This window comes from Lathamus discolor, chromosome 1 (genome assembly GCF_037157495.1).
Source record: "Lathamus discolor isolate bLatDis1 chromosome 1, bLatDis1.hap1, whole genome shotgun sequence".
Classification (NCBI taxonomy): Eukaryota; Metazoa; Chordata; class Aves; order Psittaciformes; family Psittacidae; genus Lathamus; species Lathamus discolor.
Window position 1 is genome coordinate 15719592 of NC_088884.1, and position 26575 is coordinate 15746166.

Here is a 26575-nt window from a genome sequence, read left to right on the forward strand (position 1 = left end):
TTCTCCCATATTATGGGTTATTCCTCTGGCTTACCTGTAAGATCAATGACAGGGATGCCTTTATATATCAAGCATCTACCATATACTGTAATTTCTTGGATTCATGGAAAGACAGATAGCAGGTTTCAATATGCTTTGTTTAATTAATAGAAATAAGTGAAACTTAGAGCATTTATTTAACATATATTTAGAAAAAATCTTTGTCTGTAAAAATAAGTACTGCTGGACAGTTACTACTGAGGGACAATTAGCTGGCCACGGATGGTTACTGTGTGCAGTTTGTGCCTAGCTGCACCAAATTAACCAGGGTACCATGTTAACTCTCTCCATTAACCAGGGTAACTCAGAGAAATGAGGAAACATCTTGAAAAAAAAAGTGGTGAAGAATAAAATAAAAAAAAAAAAGGGGGGGAGGGGGGGAGAAGAAGGTCATCTTTCATATTCTGTCACTCTTTCACTCAACCATGGAGCACAACAGCAATTTTATAAATTACTCCCTCGGAGAACTAAGTCAGCTCTGTCAGATCAACAAAACTTAATCTTCCTTAAAATAGTCCACTTATTCCATAGCTTCTTCAAGAAAATTTATCATTCAGATTCTTATTTAAATCCTCAATTTTCATTTTTCCAATGGAAGTCCACCATTCAGTGACATATATAGATGTAAAAAGAAACAGAAACTAAGAGCTATTATATATTTTGTAAATTTTATCTCATTAACTTGCTTTCTTTCAGACACAGTTGGGGTGTTTCAGGTCACTTTTGATATAATCTCAGCTTTCTTTTCCAGTCTGACAATTTTTTGACCACATAAAGGAAGAACATGAAGTATTTTATAAGGTCTGTCTGGTACTTAATTCACTCTTTACTCACCAAGAGAAAAACAATATTGAAAACTCCCCTTTGCTCTTTGTGCAATTTTAACATTGATCAGTTTAAAGAAAAAAAATCCCTTCCCAAAATCTCATATGGAACCTTTTACTTTGAAGGACCTGCAGCACTTACACATGCAAAGAAATAATTTTCTGTTTTCAATTAATCTGTGGTTTTCCTTGTGTTTTTAAAGTAAGCTTTTCATGGGATAGGTATGGATGGAAAAAAATGGAAAAAACTAGCAGAGGCTTGAAGGTTTAAAATACGTATTTTCTAATTCAAAAATTTTGCATAGATTATTAAAAAAATACAAACTTTAGCACAACCTGGTTTTCCATTGACTTCTGCAGGAATAGCTTCTTCAATAAAAAGTGGGAATAATTTGAGTTATTCTCTTGAAATATTGTTCTGGAATATATACCTTCCCATAGCCAGAAAATCAGATTACATTTAAAGAGATGTTATGATAGTTCAAAATCCATCACTATGTGGTTTGTGATTGCCAGTGTGAGCTCAAGTGCTATTCCCTTAAATCATATTACTCTCTTCTCCTGTTTTTTGTCTCATTCATCTTGCACTAAGAAGGCAAGGCAGTGCTATCACAGGCTGATATTAAAAACTATTAACAGCTGAAAAGATCTGACTGTAGGGTGAGCATCATACCCCAAAGATATATTCTATTTTCACCCTGCAAGGAGCTGAAGGTTGGAGAACAGGATGGGTGTTTTAGAAAATACAGGATCTGAAAAACAGTAAGGATTGTTAAAGAGGCAGCAGCTCACACAGACGTGCAAGCTGATGACTGATAATGAGAGAGCTAACAGTGTAAGCACAGTGGAAAACAGCTCACCTGGGTCAGCCACTCACATATTTATCCAGTTCTTTGAGATATGATGACATTACCCCTATACAGCTGTATAGTGGTATCCAAGCTGTATAGCTGGTATAGCTAATGGCATCCAAGCTAGGCAGCCTAAAATTACATCATGTGTATCTCTGTGACCTGAAGTCATAAAGGATACAAATCAGATAAAACAGACATAAAGATTTTTGTAGAAAAATGTCTTTTTTACCTGAGGAACAATAGAAAGCTGGGTGGCTTCCAAGTTCATCTGTTCCAAAAACCCCTACAGCAATTGAGATGCTTAGAGAAATGCATTGTAAGACGGGAGCCACGTGATGGTGATGCTTTCCCAGAATAGTTCCTCAGACTGAACAATCTGTGACTTGGGGACTTTCTGAAGAAAGAAGCAAACTGATGGTACAGGAAAGAGAAATGGAGGAAGACACAAGAGAGCTGATATATACACATGAAGAAAATCCTGGGCTTTTGTGAAAGGCACAGCTCTCAGGAGAGGGTTCAGACAAGAAGAGTAGCATGTCGTGAGAGCAAAGTTGGTCTTTTGCTGTTCCTAAGCAAGGACCCAGTCATGCACCTGTAGTGTTTGGGTCAGTGTATTTGGTTTACAAGGCACACATTTGGTAGCAGGGGAAAGCTGCAAGGGTGGCTTCTGTAAGAATAGAGCAGGAGCTGCCCCCGTGTCAGATACTGACAGTTCCAGCTGTCTGGATGGATCCACTGCTGGTGAAAGCTGAGCCAGTTGGTGATGTTGGTAGCTCCTCTGGGATAACATACTTAAGAAAAAGTAAAAATACTGCATAGTAGCTGGGAAAGAGGAATGAGCAAAATGTGGGAGAAACAGCTCTCAGACACCCAGGTCACTGAAGGAGTGGGTAGAGTACTCCAGGCATCAGAGCACAGATTCCTCTGCAGCCTGTGGAGAAGACCATGAAGTTTGTGGTCTCTCTGCAGAGCACAGTGTACCAGATACCCACACTGCAGGCCATAGAGGACTGCCTGATGGAGCAGATGGACATGCCCTGAAGAATGCTGCAGCCTGTGAAGAGGAGCCCATGGCAGAGCATGGTCCTGCGAGGAGCTGGCCAAGGTGAACCCACCACAGCCATTCACTCTCCAAACCAGAGATTCATCATCCCAGAAACAATGTTTTGCAGCCAAAGCAGCTGTAGCAGCCAGAATGCAAGCAGGCTGGATTAGATGACCTTTGCATGGGCTCCTGTAGGCACATGAATCCTGCAGGTAAGACTGTAGAGGGTGGGCCATCATGCACACTTGGGTTAGATATTACCAATGAGATTAACTGTAGCTTCCACAGACAACTTCTGGAAGACTACCAGCAAATAGTTGTGTGCGAGATTATGTCACAGAGAACAGGCAGCCTCCTACCTCCTGCTGTTACCTTTGGGGTTCTTCTGGCAGAAAATCTTAGTTTCAGTTTCTTTCTCTGCTTGAGGGCTTTCAGATCCATACCTCCAATGAATGACTTTTGCTCACCTTTTTATAGAGGCATCTAAGCCCATAGGAAAGTGCTATCAGCTCTACCTCTCTACATTGTTTCACAGTGCATGAAAACAAACCAAGGTCCCAATCTTCACGCATTAAGTATTTTGTCCAGTCCATGGAACATGGAAGGTAAGAGTTTCTAATGTCCTAAGCCACCAGACAAGAGAATTTTATTTCCTTTTCTGCCCTAATGAATGCTGAATCCTTTTCTGCCTGACAGCAAGAACTCAGCTGGAAGAGTGGAAATTATCCTCTCCTTCAACAAAACACACAAAAGCTGGCAGCTGATGCACACTCCAGAACACTGGGAGTCAAATCTCTTCATCAAAGGAGCAAACTGCACAAGACACATCTGATGGGAGTTGCTGCTGTTCTCAGAAAAGAAAGGACTCCTCCAAGTCCAGCTGTGTGATTAAAAAAGAAAGAAATCTGCTGCTGCTGTAACTCTCAATTTGCTAAAGCTCCAGTGGGAATTGCACAACACATCCACAGGGACAGAGGGAAAAAACTAACTTCAGAAACAGGTGCAAGCCTGGCACTGCATTGTTCTGTGCTATGGAAACGAAGCTGAAGCCTCTTATCAGCCCTGGTTTGTATTGGTGGCAGATGAGGAAGAAACAAGGAGCTGCAGCAGTGTCCACAGAATCACAAGGAGGTAGCACCTCAGGAGCACTGCAATCATATGGTGGTACCACACAGCATTGCTACTTGAAGTAAAGTTATTAGTCTAGAAAAACAGTTTGGTAGATAAATAAAAAAGGTAAGTAAATTCATCGGGTGAATTCAGGATAACTGAGGTGATTTTGAAATACACTGACTTTTATTTTAAAATCATGTCTGCACTGATGACATTCTGTATTTACCACATAGGCAAGCATAGTGTATGTTCCCATATGGTTAGCTATTCAGGTATTTGCTCTTGATTTAGTATCAGTAATACAGTATGAAATACATGAATACATGAGCATGTGGAAGTTTTCCCTCACTTTCTGCCGCCCATGTAATATATTTCACAATTTCTGAAGTCACATGAAACACACAGAAACCTAAAAATATGCAAATTAAATCAACAGTATTTGCATTAAAATTTAGGGGTCCCATGTTACTAAATCAAACATTTTCTGTACCTGAATTTTTATCACAAGAACTAACGCTTAACTTCCCTATGAATCACCATTACACTGCATTTTTGAAGACAGATCTATTTGCAAGCATAATGGCAGTTGCTGAATGCTTAGAATTCCAAATAATGCTTGATAAGGTATCTTTGCACATATAAGTGCAGTCACTAAATCTACTTTATAGTTACAACTCAACAGCAGTAGAGAAAGATGATAGCTGTTTGAGAGAAGAGTGAAGTGCTCTACCTATAGCAATGTCCTCAGCAGACTCACTTCAATACAGGTTCCCGGTATTTGACCCATGGCAGCCTAAACTGTAGACACAGTCTTTCAAACTCTAATCCTGAAGAATATAACACAAAAAAACCATCTTAAGAGTCACCATGCTACCTTGCCATGACCAAGTTGACCAATATTTCGCACAAGTTCGTGTTATTCCATAATATTTAAGTATTCCGTAATATTTCACAAAGGAGAAAGTCATATGTGAAGTAAAGAAAACTGACTATTGGGAAAACTCACTGGAACTCCAGAAGGTAAAACAGAGAGGTTCTGCACTTCCAGAGTTACAGCATAGGAATCATATTATACACTTGCTTTGTGTCATTCTGTAATATTATAGCCGCTCTATAACTCAAGTTGCTATTTTGTTATTATTATTATTTATCTAGAAAGTTATAAAATTATGTATGAGCTGCCAAATGTTATGCACCAATATCTTTCAACAATGTTCATAATTTTACCAGGTGAAAGTGTTGACCTATTAATAGTTTCCACTACATTTCAATTGAGGGTCATCTGGATGATGAGAGAGATATTTTATATAGTCTCCACACATAGATAGTAGGATTGTGGCATGGTGGCTAGAATTTTAATGCAGTGATTTAGCATCGTTCAGCTGTTTGCCATTCCATGGTAAGTGCTGTAATAAACCTGGACTGACACAGGGTAGGAAGGCAAGCTAATTTTCCCATGATGTCTTTTCCACAAAATGATTTATTTAAATGCTTACATTTGTTGCCACTGTAAGCCTTAGAAACCTGTTGATGGCCAAATCCCTGTGAGGTCAGCCATTTGAAGTCTGAAGATAACCTTCAAGGACGCCAAGCTTATGTTTCCTCCAGAGGTGATTTCATTAGTGATGTCATAATATATGGTGTTTAAGACTGCTGCAACTAGTTAATTGTGTCATTGGTGGATGCTCTGAGATACACGCAGAGACTGACCCAAAGCAGCAGAGCTCACACATACATCTTTTACAGACGTCTGCTAGATCTCTAGCAGTCAGGCAGGAAGAAAGAAAGTTCTGTCATTTATTGAATAAAAAGGATAATGTAATTTTCACTAAATGTCAGACATACCTCAGGAAACAGCCCTCTTATGGAGTGTATCCTTTTTTTCGTATGTTTATTCACCTCTCCAGTTACTAAACTGATTTGGGTTTTGATTAGATCTTTTCAATCTAACCTTCTTGATTGATATTAAAGCTGATTTAAGAAATGAAAAAGGGACAGCAAATATAAGAAATTAAAAACAATCAAGGAAACTGCATCACAATTCATGATTTGCTACTTTAGACAAATGACAAATCCACTCATTGAGAAGCAATACCTTGATTAAATTATATGAAGTTTTACTGATCCAGAATAATTCTTTACAGCATAACAGAATATGATCAACATGACCAACATGAAACAACCAATGTGAAATGACCAACTGACCACAGAAATAGTGGGTGCCCCATCCCTGGAAGTGTTCAAGGCCAGGTTGGACGGGGCTTTGAGCAACCTGGTCCAGTGGAAGGTGTCCCTGCCTACGGCAGTGGGGTTGGAACTGAATGATTTTTAAGGTGCTTTCCAATCCTAACCATTCTGTGATTCTGAGTCTATGAACATTTGATAAAACTATTAATTACAAAATAAGGAATCCACGTAAGACTTCATAGTAACAAACTATCTCATGTTGTTGTTGTTTGCTATTTCCACTGAGACCAAATTCTAATCTCAGGTAAACTTGAACTGACCACTATGGAGGGACTCTATTTTGGCAGTAGAAATAATCCCTACTCACATTCCTGAACATGAAAACGAAATTTGGATCATTTTGGTTAAAATGCAACTACAGTGCAACAGAACAACAGGCAGACTAAAGGAAGGTGGTTCAATCTCATGTGGTATACTGCCATTTGCATCTTCTGGAACTCCAAGTTTCCCTCCATATATTTTCCATTCTTTCTCTGTCTTCAAGTGAAAGAGGCTTGGGCAGCTATGTGCCTTTTCATGCCTGTTGACAGCTCCTCAGTGACATTTAAGAGTAAGTAGTAGCACTGAACCCCCAGAGCTTGCCTTGGCTTTAAATGCAGCTGGCTCTAGCTTCTTTATCTGAAACCAGTTTCTGAAAGCATCCTGCTTTCAGACACTTAATAATGAGGTCTCGTGATGACCACTGTAAATTATTTTTAAATCCCATTTAAGTCAAATTATGTTGACAATTATTCCTTTCTTTAACAAGAAAACATGAGAATATTCGGAATAGAGCTATGTGCTATATTTTTAAGCATATCTAATTCTATTTTTTTCTAGCTGTCTTTATTGACATGTTATATTACCATTTTTTTCCTTCTCATGAATGCCCCTGTAGCAAATGAATTGTCACAGTGATCTGAAAGTTCTTTCCTGTGTCCCTCACCTTAGACATAGCATCCTAACAGCAATGCACAGTCGGAACATTTTGTGTCCCTTTCTAAAAGGGGAATTCCCACCACCCGAAGCCAAGGTGCCCCCCAAGAACTTAGTCTTCACATGCCTTTTGGGGGGTTAATCCATTAGGTTTGGGTTTGCTCATTTTGAGTAATATTCCCCTTCACTTAAGGGGCCCTTCTGTGGCCTGGCCCTTACAGCACCTTTTTTTATGACACAGGGGAATCCATCCGGATCTCTAATTGATAGCAGTGGGCAACTCTGGCTTCCTCTGTTATTGGATTTCATGTCAGTCATAGCTGTCAGCTTCTACATCTGGATGTGGCCATCGATGAGCCTGATCCTGAGCTGCCCAACCGCCCTTCCCTGCCGGCAGGGGCCAGGCAGGATGCAGGCAGGGCTGCATGGTTGTGCTGTGCCGGACACTGCTGTGCACGGGACATGTCCAATGGAGCCTGCTCCTGGCTGCTGCTGCACTGCCCTCCCAAGCAACACGGCAGGCAAAGCATCATGCTGTTTGCTGTGTGCAGCAGGCGGCTGGCGGGATGAGTTGGGTGCCATGGTTCTGTGACAGATAGAGGCCCCGAGGACCGAGATCAAAGGTTAAACGGCTTTTTGCTGCCACCTCTTGATAAACCAGGGGAAAAGGCAGCAGAAGTTGATACAGCATCTGGGTAACATCCACTAGGCCAGGGCAGACATTTAGAGCTTGCTGATGAGGATGAATTTACCTTCTGGGTGGACGGCACACTAACGACTTGTCAGGAGTGCTTGATGGATCAGCATCGGAGCTGCACTGGGAGAGAAGCTCATTATAAATAAGCCTCATCCTCGCTCCCCTGACTCAGGGCTGCGGGAGACTGGAAGGGAAAAGTGGTTTCTGCCTTTGAGGGAATGACTAATCTAGCAGCACAGTCTCTGTGTGCTATGGAGAGAAATTTTCACTACACAAACAGGCTTGAAACACAGGCTCTGTTGCCATAAGAGACACTAGGTGTGGACCCTGAGATGGCCCAGGATCAGTGGCTGCAGAGCTCCATAGGGACCCCGAGTCCCTGACAACTCTCAGTGATGGGGACATTTCTGTAGCTAGACTACTCAAACAGCTCCCCATAATTTCACGTTCCACAACTTCCCTCTGGTAACTACACAACTCCCATTTTGTTGGCTAGCTAAATCTTCTGTGTTCACATGGATGGATCACCACAGTGGTAAACACCCATCATTGCAGATCAAGCAGGTCTACAGATCAGGCCTCAGAAGAAATAAAATCCTTTCCTTTTTTTTTTTTTCTTATTATTCCTTATTTTTTCTTTCTTTCTTTTTTTTTAATTCACCGTAAAAAAAAAAAAAAAGAATATTTTAAAAATAAAAAATATCTTAATTAATTGCCAATTAAAGATTCTTAAAAACTGGCTGATGAGCTCCAAGGCTGTCATCATTTCTGCTTAGCCCCTGCTTCTCCAGGATGTGGAAAACAAAAAAAAAAAAAAAAGAAAGCAGAATAAATTCAGATCAGCAGAGGATTTAATGAGAAATTCCTTTAGACAGGCATCACATAAAATGCAGCTCTGCTCCCTGAACAGAACCCAGGATCCCTGCAGAAAGCTCAAGGCCCTGTGATACCAAGTCATATTCCTCCTTGAGCTCTTTTCTGTTCTTCTGCCACCACTCAGAGTAAGCTATTACTTGATGCTTTGGTGCTCTTCTGAGTGAAATGGGATTGAGGAGGCAACTGAATGAATCCTCATTAGCTGGTGGCTTCTGAAATGTGTAACCAAGTACTCCATAAAATAACTTTTTCCTGGAAAGTTTTCCAGCAAGACCTTCAATGAGGTGGTGAGCCTCCCTCATTACCTGAGTGGCAGCTCAGTAAAGTGGGATTTTAGGCTGAAGTTTTGGTCTTAGATAACTTCATCCTATCTAAATTATTTTTTAGAGGTGCAGAGATTTTTATTGGATCTGACCCTGAGAAAGAACAAGAGTGAAGTAGCAGGAGTGATTAGAAATGTTAGCAGAACACCAAAGGGATTAAGATCGGGATAAACCTAAACTAGTAAAAATCAGTAGAAGAATTTCTTAGTTCAATTATTTGTTCTTAACGTTTCTCTAGAAATCATTCCCTTTATTTAAGATTGTCTGGAAAGATTAAAATATATTTTAACATTTTTCTTGAGGTAGCCATCAGCAGAATTAAATCTAAATTATACCAACAAGAATCAATACTTTCCTAATTTTGAAGATGTGAGATAGGTATTATCACCACCACGCACAGAGCAAATATATACTTTTCATTTAGTTAAACTAATGTTCATTCACAACATTTGGCACTACCCAGCAAATTGAGAAAGCAATGCAACACTATCGTGCCTGGTCTAAACCCATTAATATAAAGAAACGCAGTTACAGTTTGAAAAACAAGAAACAAAACATTAAAATATCTGTAACACTGCTGGTGGTGGCCCAGGCATACTCCTGATTTCTAACTGAACAGCCTTTACAATTAAACATGGAAATTACCTTGTTAAACCTAAGGATGTCCTTGAGGATCTCCTTTCTAACAGAACTTTGTACTCTATCCAGGAAAGTAATAATAATAATATTTATTTTAATAGATCAGAAAAATGTTCAGCCCCCTTCTTTCCAAAAATGGCTAATGCAAATGCAGCAAAGAGTAGCAGACACGCACTGAAAAAGGGGAAAGCTGGAAAAGCCACGCAGTTCTCCTCCTTTCTCTTCATCACACATTTTATATGAACTCAGTTTTAATTGTTAGAAAATTATCTCTCTTTCACAGTTTTAATTTTGTACATCATGTTCATAATATTTCAATATCATGGCCTCAGCTGTAGTGACTCTTGAGTCATGCTAAACCATCTAGTAAGACTCCTGGTTGTGCAGGGGAGAGTTAGACCAATGGCTTTCTAATATGAATTGCTTAATCCCTGCAGGACGTTTGGAGAACAGAATCCTTTTGAACAGCATTTGTGATGCCCATATATGTATTTAGAGCCATACTCTAATGCCCTGCTCTAGGAAATTCTAATTGTGTTTAGCTGTCATCTTAAGTTCTTATATGATTTAATGATATGGGATAAGAAGATTATTTTGATAGGATATTAGAGAGAAATATAAATTTGATCTAATTCCATGTTTCTGCATCAGCATCCTCAGATGGCCTGTGCTGCTGAGCTACTGCACCTCCTAATGAGAACTAAGCTTTCTGTCATTGTTCCTGTAAAACTCCCAAGTGGAAACACCATCCAAGAGCTGTATTTCAACTTACCCAGCAGTGGCCTGTGACAGGTAGGCAGATAAATGCACAAATACAAAAGCTTTCATTAAGAAAGAGACAAAAATCACACTAAAACATTAAAGATAAAAATGGGCTTTCACAGAGGGCTGTTCAACCTCATGAACCACAAGTAATCATAACTGAAGATTCATACTGATGACCAGAAAGTACATGCTTTCTTAAGTCTGAATTATGTTGTCTCCATATAGCTCCATGCATTATAAAATGCTGCTAAATTACCATTTAGCTGCTCCCCATTTTCTTCAACAGACAATTAGAAAATGAGAATCTACTGAATCTTGGAAAGTTATAAAAGTCTAAAAAGAAGTCTAATAACAGAAGGATGAATTAGAAATCCTATCTTCTTCTCCCAGTTGTCTAGATGGTCTCAGACAAATTACTTTATTGTTGGTCAAAATAATTTGTGTGTCAAAAATTAAAACTCTCCTTCTGTTTATTTTTGTACATCATGCTATTAGATGACCCAATATACTTTAATAGGTTCATAAGGACATGTTTATTGGATCGGATAAGAGCACAGGCCAGTACTTAGTCTCTGACAAAGCCTTCCCTCCCCATGCTCATTCCCAAACAATAGCTTCGTTTAAGGTAGACTATGAAAACAAGGCAGTGAAATTTCCTTCAGAGTACACCTAGCCTCCTGCAGATTTCTGGATTAAGGTATCACTTCCTACCAGTTCAAGAGGCAACTAGCTGTGAAGATAAAAGTACCCTATCAGGCTTTATTAAGGTCAGTAGGTGAAGGGGTAACAGGTTTAGATGCAAATTCAGACACACTATTGTCCATTTTTAGCTCTTATATGCAAGATTATTCCAGTGTTGTCATGTTGCACACCAGCATGTTCCAATGCAAAATGGACATAAAGCTCTATCAAAACCTATTCCTATGGCAATTAAAATTATAAGGACAATGATTGGATGTTTTTTAGAACAGAGAACTTGGCTTTCCCAATATCTCATGGCAATATAAACATCACATAACCTGTGTTATGTTGTTCCAGTGTTTTCAGTTTTGCTTTTCCCCTTTTTCTCTTCAAATAGCAGACAAGCTTCAGCATAAAAATGGAAGATAAATTAATGAACCATGCAAAAATGTGGATGAGAGGGAGGAGAAATGAACTTTTCTTCCAGGGTGCAACACAGACTAGATTTTCGGCAGCAGTTACAGCCAAACCAGATGGAGGTATTCTGAGGATTTTTGCATTATTATATTGATAATCTCACATTTAAAACATGCGAGAGAAGGCTAATATACCCCTAGCTTTGCTATAATAAGGGAATTTAAAAGAGAAGCTATTTTTCAAGATGTTTTCCTGTGTTGAGTCTGATCCTTTGCCTACTAGGAGGCTACATGATCAGAGTGGAACTGTGAAGTCATTGAGGCAAAAGGAGGCCTCTGCTGAAAGTGACTGTCCAACAGGAGCTTATGGAATGCACTGGGACACGGGCTAACTTCTTCTGTGTCCAAAATATAAAAAAGAAAGAGGAATATGTAGCCTTGAAGGATTTAACTCTGTGGAGTAAAATAAGGATTACTTTACAAAAATTAAATAATCCAGCTTTTCAGTATGTGGAACAAATTAATGTCCAATATCCCACGAAATTTTAAATCTTTGGAAAAACCCCACCAAAAATACAATTGAACATTTTGCCAGTACGTATTTTAGAAGAAGGGACAATTACATAATGATGAATAATGCACTAAAATTTAAAAGATACAATCAATAAATTGCAGGCATGACTGCAATTATTCTACTACCCTAAAAAATCTCAATATGAAGAGTTCACTAAACAGCGGAAGTATGAGGAATGTACAGAATTGTGGAATTCTTTACTCAGAAATCAATTCTTCCTCTCTGAATTTGCTGATTTTAAGAACTTTTAACTAAGTTTTTATTTATTATGCAACTATTAATGTATCCTAAAGATTAGCCTGATGTATGAGCCACCTTAACCTCAGTATTGCTTATTGACAGTGCATGTTGACAGGACTTCATTGTTCTATTGTTTTTCTCTTTCTTGTCTAGACCTTAGTTTATTTTGTGTATGTGTAGTCCTTGGAAATCCTCTATTAATTCCAGTGAAGCTTTACCATCCCATCCCAAAACAGATCCCAGCATAACACAATAGCCAAAGCAAAGAATCCTAAATATAGATTTGCATGCTCAATGCATTAAAAACCACATAAGCCCTGCAACTAAGATTTGATTCATTGTGATGTTAAATTGGAATCCGAATGTGATTGCATACAAAATTCAGAAAATTTCACCTCTTAAGTTAAAAGAAGTATGAAAAGTTTGTAAATTAATGCCTACAGATACAAGGTAATGCACAATTAAGTAATGTAATCTAACATATGTCTTCCATACTTAGGTACAGTGGGGGGCAGCCATAGTATTAAAGCAGCAATCTACGCATTGTAGACCATATGTCACATTTGTAGACCACTTGGAAGTTGCAGCTGGTGCAAAATGAAGTTGCTATTTGCTTAGCAGATTTGGCAGTAGGAGAATACCTTATGCTACTGTTATTTTTACTATACGTTCCCACAGTAAAAATTCACACTGTTGATGCTGATTACTAAAGCTGTGTATGTTTTTGATGCTTGTTACCTGAAAGACTCCTTTTACTTCATGATGACTTTCTTGCAGTTCATCTTATGCCTTCAGTATTGTCTCCTGGGTTTTTTTATATCTTGCCTGTCCTAATTTTAGGACATTATGATGCTAAAAACTCTCTTTACCTTGTTGCTATTCACTTTCATTCCTCATAGCATTTTTTCAAAACTCTTTTGTCACCTCACCAAATTTTTAGTTTAAAAAATCACTGCATTTTTCCAGGAAATGCTTCTCCAAGACCTGCTTTCCAGAATGCCATTAATTACTGGAAGACTGGGAAATACTGATGATTTATGCTTCTCAGTTATTAGGAGCAAGGTCTGGAAAAATGTCACACCTTATTTAAACAAATTGCTATATCCTCCAACACTCAAGATTCGAGGGAAAAAAAAAAAAAAGACGTCTTCTTTTAGATCTTGATCCTCTCTATAATTGAATTTATTTGTGTATATATATATATATATATAAATTTTTTTTTTTTTATCTTATGGGGCTATTTTTCTTTCATTTTTCCCTAGGTAATATGTGACAGGCTTCCCCAATATACCACCAAACACAGTATGCCAGAACTTCGTAATATGTCCAGGTCAGTAATTAATTTCTTCTACCAGTCACCATCAGAGTACGCTCTGCAACCAATCAATCTTATTATGGTACAGTATCAGAGCTATGCAGGTTTGATTAATTACCCAGTTTTTCAAGGGTGTCATTTGCTACTAGAGAGGAAAAAATGTTTCCTCCCCCTGCAAATCCCTCTAGCATACAGAAAGTATTTAGTTATTTCAATCTTAAAGGAAGGATGATGGGCTAGTGTCGTGGTTTAAACCCAATCACAAACCTCGTCCACTCACTCCCCCCCCTACTTGGCCTCCCCCTGCTCCTGGAGGGACGGAGAGGAGAATCGAAAAGAATGCAACTCCCACGGGTTGAGATAAGAACAGTTTAGTAACTAAGGTATCACACAAATCACTGCTGCTACCATCAATAATAATAATGCTAAAGGAAATAACAAGAGGAAAGAATACAACACCTCAACACCAGCCAACCAATAACTCGCCCCACTCCCTCCAGCTGAGCACCGACCGATACCTTCTCCAACCCTGCAGACCCAACCCTTCCGGGTAACTCCCCGTTACATCCTGGGCATGACGTGCTGTGGTATGGAATACCTCTTTGGCTAGCTTGGGTCAGGTGTCCTGTCTCTGCTTCCTCCCGGCCTCCCCTCCTCCCTGGCAGAGCATGAGGCTCACAAAGTCCTTGGCCACACCAAACATTCGAGCAGCAACTGAAAACATCGGCGTTATCAGCACTGTTCCCAGGCCAAAAGATCAAAACACAGCACTGCACTAGCTCCTAAGAAGGAGGAAACTGACTGCTGCTGCTCAAACCAGGACAGCTAGGATGGTGACTGCGGTACACCTAACAGCACTTACCCATTTTCCTGAAGATACCAAGCTCCATCCTTAGCTTGTGCAACTCCACTGAGTGTTTGTATCTGTGTAGTTCATACCTGTTGACCTGCATCAAATGAATGTCTGGCTCATTTTCTAGTTGTCCTCCCCCAGTTCTGATGCACATCTTTTAAAACAGAGGATTCTTTTTCTTGTTTCAGAAAACCAGAATGATGCTGAAGATTTGTCAGCGTTGAATCTAACAAAGAATTGCATAGAAAATTCATTTCAGAAAGCTGCCAGTTTTTCACCCTGCCTTTGTAATAACCAAACTGCATAACCACATAATGATCAAGAATCAACCCGAACATATTAAAGACACATTTTGATTCTCTGAGATGAAGTAGGGAATCTCAGGCTCTCCAGGTGTCCTTCTTTCTCATATTCAGAACTGTTCCATTCACATTTTGAATAAATAGGAATAAAACTTTTCTTTCAGTTGGGGTATTACTGTCATACCCCTGACACAAAGCCTACAGGATATCCATTCATGCAAGCGTGCCATGTTCCCATTCAGTCAGATCTGTAATGTACCAAACTCAGTAGGTAACGTTCCCCTCTAGACCAAAACCCTCTTGTCCAGGAGGTGCAAGCCCAGGACTGACCTTTCTGTGCACGCTTTGTCTCAGATGAAGCAGAGCCCTTACAGACATATTTAAGCAGTTGTTTAAGACCCTCCTGTTTCTGGAAAGCCCAGAAGCTTTCACTTCAATGCTTTGCGCACTCAGACTGTTGGTTAGTCTGAATTTAAACGCCTTCTGCCCAGTTTCTTAGACCAGCAGCTAGGAAAGAACAGTCCATGTCATTTACAAAAATATAAATATAGATAGATAGATAGATAGATAGATAGATAGATAGATAGATAGATAGATAGATAGATGATTGATAGATTGATAGATAAAATAGTTTTTGAGATGTGCTTGCAATGGTGGCCTTTGGTTTTGTTTTTTGGGGGGGTTGGGAGAGAGGTATTTTTTCTTTTACCTAATAGTTCTGACATGGGTCTTTGTGGAGTGCGTGGAGTTACTGTTCTGCCTGTGCCTTTGAAAACAACAATTAGTTTGGAAGGCTTTCTGAAGCTTAAAGTTGAAAAAAGAGAAAAAGTCACATGTCACTCTATTATAGCATTTTACAGGTGCTTTTGCTTCCTGTAACATGCGGCTTTCAACTTCCAAGAGAAGCACTCCAGTGACTGACACCACCATTGTATGTCTGCCTCCTGAGCTAGGGAAGGATTCCGCTGTGCGCAGGATGACTTTCGCCTCTCATTTGCCCATTTAACACATTCCACGCTTCTTTTTAAGCACTGAAAGCCGGCGGGAGGCCACATTTAAGCCCTCACTGGCAATGGCCCGCGAGGCTCCCAGGGCCGCCGCTGCCCCCAGAATGCAGGCTGTGCCGCCCACGTCGTTCCGCACAGCATCGCGCAGAGCGGGACGCTGGAGCAGCCCGAGCCCACAGCGCCGGGCGGTGGGGACCTGCCGTGGGGACATCGCGGGGGTGTCGAGCAGCCACCGCGAGGAGCCACCGAGGGGGCGGCCGGAGGGCGCTGCGGGACGGCCGCGGCGGAGGGGGCCCGAGAGCTTCTTCGCTGCTGTCTTCTGGCGCCCTCTGCCGGACGCAGCGCGGCGGTGCAGCCGGGGTAACGCCGGTGATCCGCCGTAGTGGGGAGCGTTCGCGTGTGTTTGGTGTTGGTGTTTTGGGGCTTGTTTTTCGCGGACGGGAATGAAGATGAACTTACAGGACGCTTCAAAAGTTTTAGAAGTGTTTCCCAAGCGCCATAGGATACGTGGTGCTGCTAAATGCTTTAGTAATACAACCATTTAAAAAACTTGGTCCCAACTTTGCATCTCTCTGTTGATGGGGTGCATTTCCTGTTATTGGAAAAGCTGTCTCTGTGCTTGCTTAGACTCAAACATGAATTTTACATAAAGTACAACTTAATTTACAATGAGCGGATCACAAATCCCTACAGCTGTGGAGTGTTGCTTAGCCTATGACTCTGTATTGCAAAGCTGTTATTTCGCCCTGTTTGTGCTAATGACTGTTATTACAGTACTGCTGCTCTAAGTGGTAGTGGTGCAGACAATACTGAAATTAAAGGTGCCAATAGTACTACTATATCCACAACACTCTATGGGCTGCTCTGGCCCTCTTCACCTAACTCTTTCATGGTCATACATTTTATACTGCCTTTCCTCACAATGAGGTGGTGATATTTAGAGAGTATCTCTATTAATGGGAAAAGAATGGCAAGGAAGAAAGATTAGGTTTCATAGCTGGTGAAAGTTTTCTTTAGTAAATGCTGCATCAGATGTGATTTAAAGGGACAACCTGGAGTCCCACAGAGATAAGAACGCGTCATGGAGGTGTGAAGAGGCAGATGTCCCATGGGGAGATTGCTAGGGAGAAGTCTTGGCAGGCTACATTGTGGAGGAGTTAGTAAGGGGAGAAATTCCCACATTAGCCCCCTTGAAATCCCTTTGACCCCTGACCAAAAGAATGATGTTACTAGAGAGTGTATAGAGAGAATTACACAGCAGTGTTATGTCACTGGTATTAATTACCTAGTGCTAGCTGGTGTGACTTCTGGCCCATGGCTGGAGCTGATAGTCACTAAGGTAATGTTAGTGAAGATTCTTGCTGTGACTTCTCCATCTGGACATCTGCAGAACTGCTTTATCTAAGTTATTGATAGCCTGCATTCACAACTATCACTCCTCTTCAGTTAGAATAGAGAAACATATTAACCCAGAGGACAGTACATAATGAAGACCCATTTATCACAGATGAAAGACTGAATTCAGACAATTTTACTTTTGTGAGCACTAAAAACACTGCTTCCCAACAGACAGCAAGCTCCTGCTTGCTTAGAACATACATCAAGTAGATGTACAAGCAAAAACCTATTTCAGTTGTGAAGCTTTGCCTTAGAGGAGTACTAGATTACTCAACAACCACCTTTTGTTAAGCCAGTTGTGTTTATTGAATGCATTTGAAATGCACTGGTTTGCTCCGGCATGTTCTCCGTGTAGTGCTTGAGCAGGCAGGAAAGAAGGCTTTGGGGATGGGAGGGAGAAACTAAAGGCAGAGAGGTAGCAAGCTGACCTGTATGCTTCATTCTTCCACTTTCCTGAGCTCCACCAGCAGCCAGTCCCACATGATGCAGGGTGATTGCTGAAACCTGCTACCTGCTGTGTGAGTCTGCTTCTTTCCAAAGGCTGATTGTAACTGAGAAATGGCTGACCCTTGCTCTCACATATCCACACACAATATGAGTAATATTTCTTGGGCAGGAACAAGATGGGCTTTTTTCCCCGCTTTTCTTTTTCACTTCACATGGGGAAGGCACTGCCTATTATCGACTGACCTCAGTTATGGACTCCAGACTAGTTTGATATAGCATGTAACGTTTTTGTGGTCTGTCAAATCTGTTATTATGCTGCTTGCTTTTCCCCTTATGTTGTTGCCCAACATGGAAATGCCTGCAAACATGATGTAAGCAAACAGTTCCTTACTCATCATAGCTCCAAGTAGTACTTAGGTTGGCTTCCCATTTACCTTCTGTAACATGATTTGTTTTGCTGGCAGTTGAAAGTCCCTGCTGTGAAACTCATGTGCTCTTTCTCCAGTGCTCATGTTCCCTTCCTGTTGTATGCCCTGAATATATATATGTGAGAAAGAATAAGGAGACATGTGATGCAAATATCTTACAGAGGATGTGAACTAGCATGTTTCACAAGCTGCCCAGGTAAAATATAAGCTGTCATTAGGTGTTACTAAACATGTGGTGGAGCAAGATATTTAATAACTTCTGAAAAACAAACATGAACTGCAAACAGACTAGGACTAATGAATGAGAGTTCACTTTCAGCAACAGTTTGCCTCTCACCTTTGAAGTGCGCATTCCTCATCTCCTGCCAGAGATCACTGGTCTTTGGTTGTGCCCCTTCAATGGTGTGACTGTACCATCCAACAGATCTGTGCATGCATCTTTCTCAAAAAATGACAAGAGGCTGTCTATTTTGAAAAAGATGTAATTCCCCAGATCCCACAAGCAGTATAATTGGCACAAATAAGGTGTGTGTGTGATAACCTCTTGGAGAAGAACCAAAAATAATTCAGTGGGTGAGTGGGAAATTGGCGAAGACACATATTTAAACAGAATAGTAATATGGAAGCATTCTTACACTGCAGTAATGCCCAAAACACAATGTGTGCTAACAAAGCATGATCCTGTAAGGGACATGCATAATCCCATCCAGAACATAAGGAGTCTAAGGAGAACCGAAGGTGGTGGGAAATGAGATACTGTCTACACCTAATCAAGTCACTGATGAAATCTTCTGCCTTATTAGATGCAAAAGTATTTTAACAGTATCTTAAATATATTTTGATGATACATTACATATCATCTTCTCAACTAACCTCTTTTCTTCAGCACCATTCACAGAAATTCTTAACCAATATTCCAAAAACTGAAAAGAGTCACAGTTTTCCTTTCAAATTAAAAGTGTCTAAGCTTACTGAAATGTTGTAACATTAACAACACAGAGTTGGGAAAATTTAGAAATTACATAATTGCTCCATGTTCCTCAGTTCCTCGTAAGTTTTGATTACACAGTTGAGTGGGGAAGAAATCTATCAAAAAGTTGTACAGATTTAAAATCTGCATTTTTAAATTACTACTTTCAGGCAAGTCAACTTTAGGGCTTATAAAATGACGAACGCTTAACAAGAAAGCACGTATTTGCATAAATGAAATAATATATAAATAAAAAGTTCATAACATGTGATTTGAATTGTTTCAAAGCACTCAAGGAACTGCTCTTTGATCTTGGCATTAGCCATGGTGCTTTCACAAATCATAAGTCAAGAGTTATTTTTTGCCTTGTAGTAAGAAAAGGAGCCATCTAATTCAGGCCACAGGAGGCCCCCACAGAGCAGGCAAAAAAGCAAACTTCCACAGCCTCCCTGGATTTCATAACAATAGTTGTGCAGAATGTCTGCTCTGTGGTCTTTACGTGCAGAGGAGACTTGCAGCTGACAAGATGAATAGAGCATTAAGAGTTCTGTCAAGGATTAAACACAGAGTATATACCTTGGATGCTGATAAACAACAAAGCTCAGTGAAACAGGGATAGTCACTTTGAAATAATTTCTATAGTAATAAAAATGACAATATAGTAGCAGTGTTGCAAATTTCATCTGTTCCTCTCTTGTTTATAAGCTCAGCTATAATAATACTTTGCCATCACAATTCATTGAAATGCATTTCATTATCCCAATCAGCCCCCTGAGTCACTGCTTTATTGTATTACATTTCCTTCCTACTGTATTTGAACTTTCTTCTAATACTATAGCTGATACCAAGCCCATTACAACCACTTGCAAATTAGCTTTTATTCTGCTCTGACTGCTGAAGTGTGTTTCAATAAATTCATGACAATAATTTTATAACCTAATATTCATGCACTTTATCTTTTAATTACTCTACTCTAAATTAATCTAGTTATTTCTGATTTATTTCATGCTTTTTCTTGGTCCTAGGGTGGGCTAATACCTTTCCAATTCTCATGAGCATAGCCAGTTGTCATATTATGTTCTCCCTGATTTTAGGATTAGAAATTAGCATGATGTACCAATGTTTTATAAGGGGAAGGGAATACACTGTATTTTATGGGCATGTTTTCTTGGGAGCACATTTTTGGAATAACCTGGAAAAGCTCTACAAGTGTGATAGATAGCTAGCTAGATAGATAGATAGATAGATAGATAGACAGACAGACATGCAAGTAGAAAGCATGCTCATGAGCAATTTGTTGAGAGCAAAAAGGAAAGTCTAGCTCCCTGATTAGCACCAGCTAATGTGCTACATACATGCCCTTGAAGAATTAACTGTATCGTTTCCCTTCCTCATCATTCAGCAGCTCCAGTGAATATTAGCACACAGATACTCACTGAATCTCCACAGCTCAGGATTATGTTTGCAGTAGCTATACACATTTCACAGATTTGAAGTACACTCATGAGAGAATTATACCACTAAAGCAGTGAGTGGCAGGGCCAGAGAATATATAGAATTGTTTTAGCAATTAATTTAATAATTTAAATTCTACACTTCCCAATAGTGTTTTTTTTTCCCAGAAAATAAAAATCATTCATATTATGATATAATCTTTGTTTATTAAAGCCCTGTCTTTGATCAGAAGGCTAAGAAAAGTAATTCTAGGTTCTGCAAATGTCTGTTCAATGCTAGTGTATGAGGACATATAGATACCTCTTCACCTACACAGAGATCCGTTAGGAGACACATGAGGGGAGCCAGCAAGTCCCATCTTTCAGGTGACTGACACTTTTCACTGTGAAAGATTTGGGGAATATTTTCTTTGAGAACTTCCCGTACCTCTAAAGCTGTCAGGAATCCTGAGACCTACTTGACAGGGACACACTGTTAGACTGGGGAGCACACTCTTTATCTCACAAAATTCTTCGTGTGTTTGCTGAGATGAAAGTTGCTGGCAACCACTTTTTCCTGGTTTTGCCTACATTTTCCAGGTCAACATCTGTAGCTTGTTAAAAGTAATAAACCAGAGCTTGTTACTGAACTTGCAAAACATACAGTGAATACACACAGGTGTTGAAAGTGGAAACAGAGTCAGGGCCCACATTTAATTTCGTGGTTCTTGGGGGGGAATGTGTATCGTTTATGGGGTAATTCCACCATCTCCACAAATATATGCATCTGTGCTAATAGCTGATATCTAAGACTCAAGCAAGCAAAGGAACAGAGATTTTGCTGAACCTTGATACAGTGGTATCTTGCCTGAAATCTTAGTTCACTCTGCTTTAACCAGCAACAAACTTTTGCGTCCATGGTCTCAGAAGAAAAGCTTTAGCTGAAGATAAAACTCTCCTCCCAGCATGCGAACCTAAGGGCACTGGTGCTTTGTCTTGGCTCTGTGGAGGGGACTTACTGGACTTGTCTGGAGTTAATAGTATTCCATGTGTTTCTAGTACAGTATGAACTCCTGCTACAACTTTAGTGCTGAGAGGAAGTTGGTTCAGAAACATATCTGTGAAGATGAACTCTGTAAGAATTACTTGGTAGGTGATAAAGTAGTTCTACAGTCAGTCTTACTCTAAACTGTAAGAAAGTGAGACTAAGCTAGGGAGAGCAGCTTGGGAAGAACAGCTGTAAGCAATTCTGGAATTGAGGAAAAACTCTGAGGAAAGAGGTAAGATGTACGAGATGTATTCTGAAACAAGAAAAAAAAACAACCCAGAAAATAGATCTCTAGAGCAGACTACTTGGAGAGAGACAGTAAAAGGGAAAAAAAACCCAAATCATGAAATGCATGGGTTTTAAGCATTAAATAATTGTTAGCGTAATTTGCTATATTTATATTTCACTGCTTTCTTTTACACTTGCATTTCAGACAATAGGAAAATTGTCACTGTTTCCAAGAAATGCTTTTACTACTGCCTTCAAGATCATTCAAATTCTGAATTCCACCTGTACTTTTCTATTTTTACCTTTAATCTTTGCATCTTTTTCCTTCTCCAGATTACTTTCATGGAATCAAGACTAATCAGAAGAATTAGAATAGCAAGTTCTTCTGTCATTAGACAGCATTGCTCTCTATATGGTTAAAAATTCAAATGTGTTTATTTATACAGGAAATAATTTTCTTATTAAAAATTCTAAATTGTCAAATATTATCCTTCTCCACTGGGTTATTATATGTCTGTACGTGGCAATGTGTTGTTCTTCAGATAAAGACTCCTTTTCCTTTCTTTACTTTTTTTTCCCCCTCTATTTTCCACTGTAAACCCTCCTAGCTCAGTTGACAGTATCTTTTAAGGTTGACCTTTTCCACTAGATGGCACATGGGGCCATGTGAGTGGCAGGATATACACAGGTTGCTGGACCGTGGTATAAAATGTCTGTAATGCTTAAAAAATAGATACTCAAATTAAGAGCAATACATTCCTTAACTACTGCTAATTGGAGTAGCTCCATTGTCTTCACTGGTGTACGCTGATCTATAATAGACAAAACTTGAAGCATACTGCATATAAATTTTTTTTCTATGCTGCGTTATTTCCCATCTTGGAAAAGGAGAATTCCCGTGTTTAATATAAAAGTATCCCATACATTAGATCCTAATACCTCATTCTTCATAGGTCCTTAGAGACCTTTGGTAAGAAAATTTATGCATCAGTTACAGTTCATACCTGGTTACCATAACAAAATATTAGCAAAGGAGTATACAGGCACAGTGCAATGGATAAAAATATGCAGATGATTTCAGTGAAAAGAAATAAAAATTAAACACATAATTAATTCTTTGGAGATCTGGTATCTCTTTTAAATTGGCCTGAAGTATGATCCTCAATTTTAATTCCTCCAACCTATTCAGTGATAATTACTGAAGCCTATATTTTATATAAGAATTTCTGAGCCAGAAATCCTTAGATGCCCATCTTTGCTGCCAGAGGACTTCTTGCCCAACAGCCTTTGACTGCCCATCTGCTGTTGGAAGAGGCAGTTATTCAAACCTATCTGTTAGAGCAATTTGAAAAAAGCTTGGCTAGCTTAGATGGTGAGAACTTCAGAGGTAAAACTTCTGGGTGAATCTCATACCCAGTATTTGCCTGGGAGCCATAGAAATCACCCCTGTAAAAACCCCCTTGTTTCTCTAATGGCTCAGATTACATTTGGCTTACACCAAATATAGCGACTTGTGTCTTTCATTTCTTGTCTGAGGCCACAGTGGAATTGCTGATAGCTGGGAACCTGTCCAGCTCACCAGATGAAGTCCATGACTACATTCCACAGGGTCCATGACATCTACCCAGGTCCCCCCAGCTGACATTTTCCCCATATGGAAAGTCTTTAAAGAGATTTACACTTAAAAGCTTTTATGCAACAGATGCAATCATATAACATTTGCTGCTGTAGAGTGATTTCCAGCTCCTTTTTGTCCTGAAGTGAACTCCAAGAGGTCTCTAAAAATAGGCTTTTGATTTTGGGTTTTGATTATCATGCTGACCATTGTGCTGTTTGTGACTTTTACAGTTATGAAGACTACAATAACCACTATCAAAAACTGGCACAAACCAAACCATCCTAGTGCTATATTTCTTTGTTCTTTGGCTGTTTGCCCAGGCTAAGAAAAACCTAGAGTAAATAGATGTGACTTTTATCTAAGCTACAAATCTGAGCTATAGAGGAGGTGACAATTCCCATGGCAAGGACTTACCATGAGAAATGTTCAGCTGTTTCTTCCCTCAAAGAAAAGAGCTGACAGAAATGGTCAATAAGATACTTGATTTTAAATACTATGCAGAAACAAAGATGCATGGCACAGGGACTGTGTGATTCTGCTAGCCATTCCCACATAAAAAGCAAGAACTGCTTCAGATAGATAAGTTGGATCTTTTAAGTGGTCTCTAGAACTCATCTGGAGAACAGACTGTTGCAATTGCCTGCTTTTGTGATATGAAGGCAAAGTCACTAGTTCTATCCTAGGAACACAGCATGAAATACATGAACGTGGTAAGGTCATCTCCTGAAGACAGTACATACAGAATCTCCCCAGTAGTCTCCACCATGCCACCAGCGCCTGCTGTGCCTCATCTGACCCTCAATCTTATGTCCCTGAGTTGGCTACATCAACCACTGCTTAGATTTCTCGTCCAAAGACTCCAGATGGGTGCCCAGGACTGAATGGGATGGGCCTGAAGAACATCAACATCAGTAGTATTCTTTGTCCTCATGAAGAAAAGGTCAACCTGGAAGCTGCATGAACAGGAGTGAAAGTATCTGCTGGATAGTAGAGGTTAAACGTCCTGTCCTGTAGCTATCTGTGAACCAGCACGCATTTTTGTGCTGCGCAACTGTGTGACATTGGTTTACCTGTTTTGGAAAAATATTTTGAGCTATGAAACATTACATAAGCTAAAGCTGTGAAACATATGAAAGAGAAACACGTGATAGAAATGAGATTGTTGATATGCTAGCAGTTGCTAACTCAGGGACTCAAGAAAAAAAAATACCATCATGGTTTAAACTGTGATCTAAGCTAGAAATTAGTAGAAATTCTGGATAATTCAGAAAGATCAAAGAACAGCCTATTATAACTTCTCTTGCCTGACTGGTGACTGCCTGGCCAGAAGGCAGTCTAACTTGCTGGGTGTCTGTATTGGGGTGGTAAAGATGTTAATACTTAGGTTAGTTGCACATGAATCCCATCTACCTGCATCTCCTCTAAGTATTACCCAGGAAAAACTACTACTACTACTACCGCTAACTATTCTTAAATTTATTTATCATACACACTGAAGAGTTTCAACTCAGCTAACCCTTCGGTCCATGCTGTTACTGCATGCTATGGATGCAAAACATGAGCTTTCTCTACTCAGAAGCTGTCTGTCTGAAAAGGCAGTCTAGAGGAGATGGTCTGAAAAGAGAGAATGGGAATGATCAAACCTAGAGGCTCTGTGTTTTCTAACACACATCATGGTGGGAGCACATCAAAATTATCTTCCACAGCTCTGGGCATTAACCCCTGCACCACTGGCTTAATCAGAACTGGAAGTGCCAATAGTCATTTGCCTAGAGAGAAATACACCTCTTCATTGTTGCTAATATGGACACTTGAATGCTAGGCTGATAATATAGTTATACGTAGTCATCATCATTCACAATGTTCCTGAATTTTTCCTGTAGGCCAAACATGTCGAGAAGGAGAAAACAGCAAAAATTAACCCTAAAGGACCTGTTAGGACACCCTTGAACTGCACATGCAATGCTGTACAACTGTGTTTTCTGTGTCCCCTAGCAGTAGTAATGGGAGCCCCTAAAAATCAATTCCTTCCACTGCTGCTAGGCCCTGCAAATGAATTAGCTGCAGTTTATAGTCATCTGCATGAATGACTGCCAAGAAAGCTAATGAAACTGGCATGAGCACCTGATCACAATCCAGCAGCAAAGCGTATCAACAAAACAAACACACTTGGTCCCTACATCAGGTATAGTTGAACAGCTTGTTAAAAATTGTCTTGGGAATAAAATAAAATAATACGTTATTGGAACTGGAGCAGTTCTTCCTGTTCCTTAGAGATTAAAAGGGACAAAAAGCTTGACAGGCACAAAACACTGGTAAGTTAGGAACATTAGGCTAGGTCAAAACAACTGCAGCTTCTGACATTTGTTTAATAGTAATATTAATTAGCATTGGAGTAGTAAATAAAAAAATAACATTAAAGAGCCACTTTAAGTGATCAAATGCTGGTTGCTCAGCATATCCTGAATCTTTCTCTGTGAGTGGGAATGAAATGTGAGCCAGGGTTTTATTTTTATCTCTGACTGCTCAGTCACTGTTTCAGTGGGTTCCAACTAACTGCAGTGTCATAGATCTGAAGAAAGCTGGTTAGTACTTTCAGGATTTTCTTCTTCCCAGAAAATTGCTTTTAAACAATATTAGTGAGATAAGAGCATGTATATTTGAGTAAACCTCTTCTGAAATACAGGCAGGTTTTCCACCTGAAACCTGCCTTATTTCCTAGAAGTTTGGTTTGGAGGTCACAGAGGAGTAGAGAAAGCTAGTGACCCTTTTGCCTAAGGAGATCGAGGGTTGCATGAGTTGAATAGATAGCAATGCTATACCTACCTGTCCAAGAAGCCTCATTTGAGCACAACCGGATCCCAGAGTTTCACAAGTCCTTAATGTGCACAAGAGCCCAAAAGCCCAGGAAGAAAAAGAAGCAGCTCAGATGCTCAGAAATTGTAGGCATCCCTTTTGTCATGATTTTTTTTTCTGTGAACACTCTCAGTTTACATATCCTGACAGATTTGTAGCTGTCATGGCAGCCAGATGACTTATTTTCTTCAAAGGAGGGAAAAATCAATGTCACTAGCAACACACAGTTTATTTCTGCTTTTTTTTGGGTAGAGTTCCTATAGGCCAGGTTTTGCATGCAAGCTTGCAAAATTTTGAAATTTCCTTCAAAGCAGACATGCAAAATTGCATCACCAGGAATTCAGAATTCTGTCACACTTTAATGTCTCTGAAGCTGATGGAAAGTGTATAAAGAAAGGTCATCTGCTCCTTTTTTAACGGGTTG